Source organism: Nycticebus coucang, chromosome 1 (assembly GCF_027406575.1).
Source record: "Nycticebus coucang isolate mNycCou1 chromosome 1, mNycCou1.pri, whole genome shotgun sequence".
NCBI classification, from domain to species: Eukaryota; Metazoa; Chordata; class Mammalia; order Primates; family Lorisidae; genus Nycticebus; species Nycticebus coucang.
In genome coordinates, this window is record NC_069780.1 from 42,579,366 (window position 1) to 42,586,143 (window position 6,778).

The window sequence follows — 6,778 nt, forward strand, 5'->3', positions numbered from 1 at the left end:
GCACATTTTCTTTTCCCAAAGACTCATTTTCCAAAGTTTCACCACTAATATCATGCAATTGTACCCTTTTTAAGCAAAAAAAGCAATAATGCAGACACTTACATAGTTACTATATCCTGTAATAAATTCAGGGTAACTTCATTGTATAATGACAAGTTTTAGTGTGGCTTTTCCTAGTATGAAAATATAAGGTTATAAAATAAATATAGTTACCTTGACACATCCAATATAAATTAAAATCGTGAAAGTAAAATAATCAAAATTTAGGAAAGGGAATGGAATGATACAGAGAAGATTAACATGGCCCCTGAGCAAGGATGACATGCAAATTTGTGAAGTGTTCCATATTTAAAAAAAAATAAAATTAGGAAAGGGAACACTCATATTGCAACTGAAAACAGGGACACTATCATAAGCTTGCTAGGAATAGGCATGAAGTATTTAGTGTAAAAAAACAGTACTATTTATAAAAATTTAAAAATCACACTTTAGCAGGGCGGCACCTGTGGCTCAAGGAATAGGGCACCGGTCCCATATGCCGGAGGTGGTGGGTTCAAACCCAGCCCCGGCCAAACAAAAAAAAAAAAAAAAAAAATCACACTTTAGCAGAATTTGGTATAATTGATTACTTTTCAAATCTTTTTAAAAATTTATTGCAAGCGTTCCTTTTGGGGGGATTTCTTTCTCCCTCATCAGGAAGGTAAAGAAAATAAAGCAGTTCTTCATGATTGAGTTAACTCAAAAGAAATCCCAGATAAACAGAGTAATAAAACTCCAGAGACAAAATGAACACCTATTATTGCTTTCTCAAATTTGCATTTTGTTTTGGGACCAAAAGTAATTCAGATTTTTTTTTTTTTGATACATTCTCTACATAAGTGAGTCTAATTGATTTCTTCCCGTACTTTTCCAACCCTACTTGGATTCTTTCTTCAAACTTTAATTCGGATTCACACATCAGATTGTTGATTTTTTTTAAATTTTTTTACCTTTTATTATATAAACATATACATACATTCACAAATATATAACGTCTTTGTTATTTGTACTGAGTGGAAAATAGTCATTTAAGTTAAACAGCAGGCCTTCATGGTCAATGACAACTGAGCTCCAAGAGAAGACACACTGTCTTCTGCATCTTATCCATTCAATCTTCTGTGGAAGCTTAATCAATGAGCAGGGAACGGGTGACCCTGCCTCTGCAAATAAAACCTTCCCATTCTGTCTTCCACATGCTGGACAAAAGCAAAAAATAACTTTTCTCCCTATTACAAAAAGCCAGACTAGTACATATTACATAGTTTCATGAGAGGCAATTTGTACTTATAAAGCACAACAACTCTGATCATTAAGTGTGTTCCAATGAATAAATATGTTGTCTTCTGGACAACCAGATAAACAACACTACTTGTGTGGAAGAGAAAAGGAGAAACAGAGGAATTAAAACTTTCGTCAAGAGGCGGAGCAAGATGGCGGCCGAGTAACAGCTTCCTTGCATCTGGGCACCGTGAGTCTGGGGATATAGGACTCCAGGCATCTCTGGCTGGTGGGAACTGCCTATCACCACTCCTATGAGGATACAGGGAGTCAGCGAGAGACTTCTGGACCCCAAGAGGAGGACTAAAACAGTGGAAAACCGGCAAGTGGTCGCGTGTGTTCAATCCATCTAAACTCGCCCACAACTGTAAGTTCAGTAGCAGCGAGACTGCAAACCAGAAAGGCCTTACCTGTGAACTGTTTTGGTGTCTTTGGACTTGGCACTCAGCTGAACTGCCTTGGGGAGAGCCTGAGCGGGAGTGCGGAGAACTTTGGCCATTGTCTAGGGCCCCAGTCTGAGCCGCTGAGCCAGACGGAGCTAATAGTGTTTGGCGGTGGGTCACACAGAACCATTGTCAGTGATCTGCCCCGGCAAGCTCCGCCCTCAGGGTCGCAGAGCTAGAAACGGGCGGGAGCTGGTAACCCAGCAACCAAGTAGCCTAAGGGTGGGGTCTGAGCCGCCTTGCAGCCCTAACCCTCAGGGGCAGAGTGAGACCAGTTTTGGCACACTGGGTAAGTGGATAGCCACTTCAGCAGTGATTCCAGCAAGAAGGCTGGGAAAGCTTCTGCTCAGCAAGTTTACAAGTTCAAAGTGCCTTTTAAGTGGGCTGAAGAGAGATTTAGGGTGTCTACCTGCTGGGATTTGAGAAATCAGAAGCCTCCAGTCATATCAGAACTGTGATTAACATCTCATACCCCAGAAGACCACGTGTTGCCCAGACAATATTCAATAACATATACAAACTGCATTGTTTTTGGTTGTGTATTTTTTCTTTTTTTTTTTTTGTTTATTTGGATGTTGTTGATGTTCTTTTGTTTTTTAATTTCAATCTTTTCAATACAGATCCCTTTTTCTTTCTCAATTTTTCTAGTTTAATTATAATTTCCCATTGCTGCCTTTTTCAATAACTAGAACTTCATTTTTGATAGTGTTTCTACTGCTATCATTTGGTTTTTCACCCAATTTTATCCCCGTAAAGTTTTCTGTTTGCTTGTTTTGGTTTGATTTATAGCACTTTTGTCTCTCCTCTCTACTTGGTGGAGGTGGTGTACTGTGTCTGATCAGGTTAGCAAAGAGCTGCTGACCTCAAGGGAACCACCCAACAGGGCACCCCCAGAAGGTGGGTTTTTCTAAGGTTGTGTCAAAGTACCCTACTGTACACCTATATTGCCCTGTCTCCCTCTTTCTGTGCCTCTCTTCTTTTTGTCAATATTACTTATACCCACCCCCTCTCCTTTCTCTATCTTTCTTTTTTTTCTTATCACTTGGTCCTCCTTTCTTTCATCCCTTTTTTGCTCTTCAACCTTCTCACCCTCTGGTCCTGTAACCCTTAGTCCACAGGCATAAGAACTTAAAGAGCAAGAGGAAGTGAAAGGAAAATTAGGGCAAGGAAACAGATAAAAGAAATCATTCATGAGGAAGAATCAGCAGAAAACTCCAGGCAACATGAAGAACCAGTACAGAACAACCCCACCAAGGGACCATGAGGTAGCTACTGCAGAGGATTCCACCTGTAAAGAAATGTTAGGAATGACAGAAAGGGAATTTAGAATACACATGTTGAAAACAACGAAAGAAATGATGGAAACAGTGAAGGAAATTGCTAATAAAGTGGAAAATAACCAAAAGGAAATCCAAAAACAGAATCAAATAAGAGATGAACAATATGAAGAATATAAAAAGGATATAGCAGACCTGAAGGAACTGAAACAATTAGGGAACTTAAAGATGCAATGGAAAGTATCAGCAACAGGTTAGACAATGCAGAAGAAAGAATTTCAGAGGTAGAAGACAAAGTTCTTGAGATAACTCAGACAGTAAAAGAGGCAGAAAAGAAGAGAGAGAAAGCAGAACGTTCACTGTCAGAATTATGGGACTTTATGAAGCGTTCCAACATACGAGTTATAGGAATTCCAGAAGGGGAAGAAGAATGCCCCAGAGGAATGGAAGCCATACTAGAGAATATTATAAAAGAAAATTTCCCAAATATCACCAAAGATTCTGACACACTGCTTTCAGAGGGCTATCGGACCCCGGGTTGCCTCAACTCTAACCGAGCTTCTCCAAGACACATTGTGATGAACCTGTCCAAAGTCAAGACAAAAGAAAAGATTCTGCAAGCTGCCAGGAGTAAGCGCCAGTTGACCTACAGGGGCAAATCCATCAAAGTGACCGCAGACTTCTCTAATGAAACTTTCCAAGCAAGAAGACAATGGTCATCTACCTTTAATCTACTTAAACAGAACAATTTCCAGCCCAGAATTCTGTACCCTGCTAAGCTAAGCTTCATAATTGACGGAGAAATCAAATCATTTACGGATATACAAACATTGAGGAAATTCGCTACAACAAGACCAGCTGTACAGGAAATACTTCAACCTGTTCTGCACACTGACCACCACAATGGATCAGCAGCAAAGTAAGAACTCAGAAATTAAAGGACAGAACCTAACCTCCACACTGATGCAAAAGATAAAACTAAGCAATGGACTCTCACCAAATAAGACGAATAGAATACTACCACACTTATCAATTATCTCAATAAATGTTAATGGCTTGAATTCCCCACTGAAGAGACATAGATTGGCTGACTGGATTAAAAAACACAAGCCATCCATTTGCTGTCTGCAAGAAACACACCTGGCTTCAAAAGACAAATTAAAGCTCCAAGTCAAGGGTTGGAAGACAATTTTTCAGGCAAATGGAATTCAGAAGAAAAGAGGAGTTGCAATCTTATTTTCAGATACATGTGGATTTAAAGCAACTAAAGTCAAAAAAGACAAAGACGGTCACTTTATATTGGTCAAGGGAAAACTACAACAAGAAGACATTTCAATTCTAAATATTTATGCACCCAATTTAAATGCTCCCAGATTCTTGAAGCAGACCTTACTCAGTCTGGGCAAAATGATATCTGATAATGCCATCATAACAGGGAACTCTAACACACCTCTTACAGGGCTGGACAGATCCTCTAAACAGAAATTAAACAAAGATATAAGAGATTTAAATGAGACCCTAGAACAACTATGCTTGATAGACGCATATAGAACACTCCAACCCAAAGATAAAGAATATACATTCTTCTCATCACCCCATGGAACATTCTCCAAAATTGATCATATCCTGGGACACAAAACAAATATCAACAGAATCAAAAGAATTGAAATTTTACCTTGTATCTTTTCAGACCATAAGGCACTAAAGGTGGAACTCAACTCTAACAAAAATGCTCAACCCCACCCAAAGGCATGGAAATTAAACAATCTTCTGTTGAATAACAGATGGGTGCAGGAAGAAATAAAACAGGAAATCATTAACTTCCTTGAGCATAACAACAATGAAGACACAAGCTACCAAAACCTGTGGAATACTGCAAAAGCAGTTTTGAGAGGAAAATTCATCGCTTTAGATGCCTACATTCGAAAAACAGAAAGAGAGCACATCAACAACCTCACAAGAGATCTTATGGAATTGGAAAAGAAGAACAATCTAAGCCTAAACTCAGTAGAAGAAAAGAAATATCCAAAATCAAATCAGAGATCAATGAAATTGAAAAGAAAAGAATCATTCAGAAAATTAATGAAACAAGGAGTTGGTTTTTTGAAAAAATAAATAAAATAGATAAACCATTGGCCAGACTAACTAGAAATAAAAAATTAAAATCTCTAGTAACCTCAATCAGAAATGATAAAGGGGAAATAACAACTGATCCCACAGAGATACAAGAGATCATCTCTGAATACTACCAGAAACTCTATGCCCAGAAATTTGACAATGTGAAGGAAATGGATCAATATTTGGAATCACACCCTCTCCCTAGACTCAGCCAGGAAGAAATAGAGCTCCTGAACAGACCAATTTCAAGCACTGAGATCAAAGAAACAATAAAAAAGCTTCCAACTAAAAAATGCCCTGGTCCAGATGGCTTCACTCCAGAATTCTATCAAACCTTCAAGGAAGAGCTTATTCCTGTACTGCAGAAATTATTCCAAAAAACTGAGGAAAAAGGAATCTTCCCCAACACATTCTATGAAGCAAACATCACCCTGATACCAAAACCAGGAAAAGACCCAAACAAAAAGGAGAATTTCAGACCAATCTCACTCATGAATATAGATGGAAAAATTCTCAACAAAATCCTAGCCAATAGATTACAGCTTATCATCAAAAAAGTCATTCATCATGATCAAGTAGGCTTCATCCCAGGGATGCAAGGCTGGTTTAACATACGCAAGTCCATAAACGTTATCCACCATATTAACAGAGGGAAAAATAAAGATCACATGATCCTCTCAATAGATGCAGAAAAAGCATTTGATAAAATCCAGCATCCTTTTCTAATTAGAACACTGAAGAGTATAGGCGTATGTGGCACATTTCTAAAACTGATTGAAGCTATCTATGACAAACCCACAGCCACTATTTTACTGAATGGAGTAAAACTCAAAGCTTTTCCTCTTAGAACTGGAACCAGACAAGGTTGTCCTCTGTCACCTTTACTATTCAACATAGTGCTGGAAGTTCTAGCCAATACAATTAGGCAAGACAAGGAAATAAAGGGAATCCAAATGGGAGCAGAGGAGGTCAAACTCTCCCTCTTTGCTGATGACATGATCTTGTACTTAGAGAACCCAAAGACTCAACCACAAGACTCCTAGAAGTCATCAAAAAATACAGTAATGTTTCAGGATATAAAATCAATGTCCACAAGTCAGTAGCCTTTGTATACACCAAAAACAGTGAAGATGAGAAGCTAATTAAGGACACAGTTCCCTTCACCATAGTTTCAAAGAAAATGAAATACCTAGGAATATACCTAACGAAGGAGGTGAAGGACCTCTATAAAGAAAACTATGAAATCCTCAGAAAGGAAATAGCAGAAGATATTAACAAATGGAAGAACATACCATGCTTATGGATGGGAAGAATCAACATTGTTAAAATGTCTATACTTCCCAAAGCAATCTACCTATTCAATGCCATTCCTATCAAAGTACCTACATCGTACTTTCAAGATTTGGAAAAAATGATTCTGCGTTTTGTATGGAACCGGAAAAAACCCCGTATAGCTAAGGCAGTTCTCTGTAACAAAAATAAAGCTGGGGGCATCAACATACCAGATTTTAGTCTGTACTACAAAGCCATAGTGCTCAAGACAGCATGGTACTGGCACAAAAACAGAGACATAGACACTTGGAATCGAATTGAAAACCAAGAAATGAAACTAACGTCTTACAA

General features: G+C 38.4%; 1 non-coding gene across 1 annotated transcript; it reads left to right on the forward strand.

Moving 5' to 3' along the window:
• Positions 1-249: 249 nt before the first annotated feature.
• On the forward strand, positions 250-352 carry LOC128592617 (U6 spliceosomal RNA). Its single transcript, XR_008381950.1, has one exon. It is a non-coding gene; the product is annotated as a U6 spliceosomal RNA (small nuclear RNA).
• The last annotated feature ends 6,426 nt before the right edge of the window (positions 353-6,778 follow it).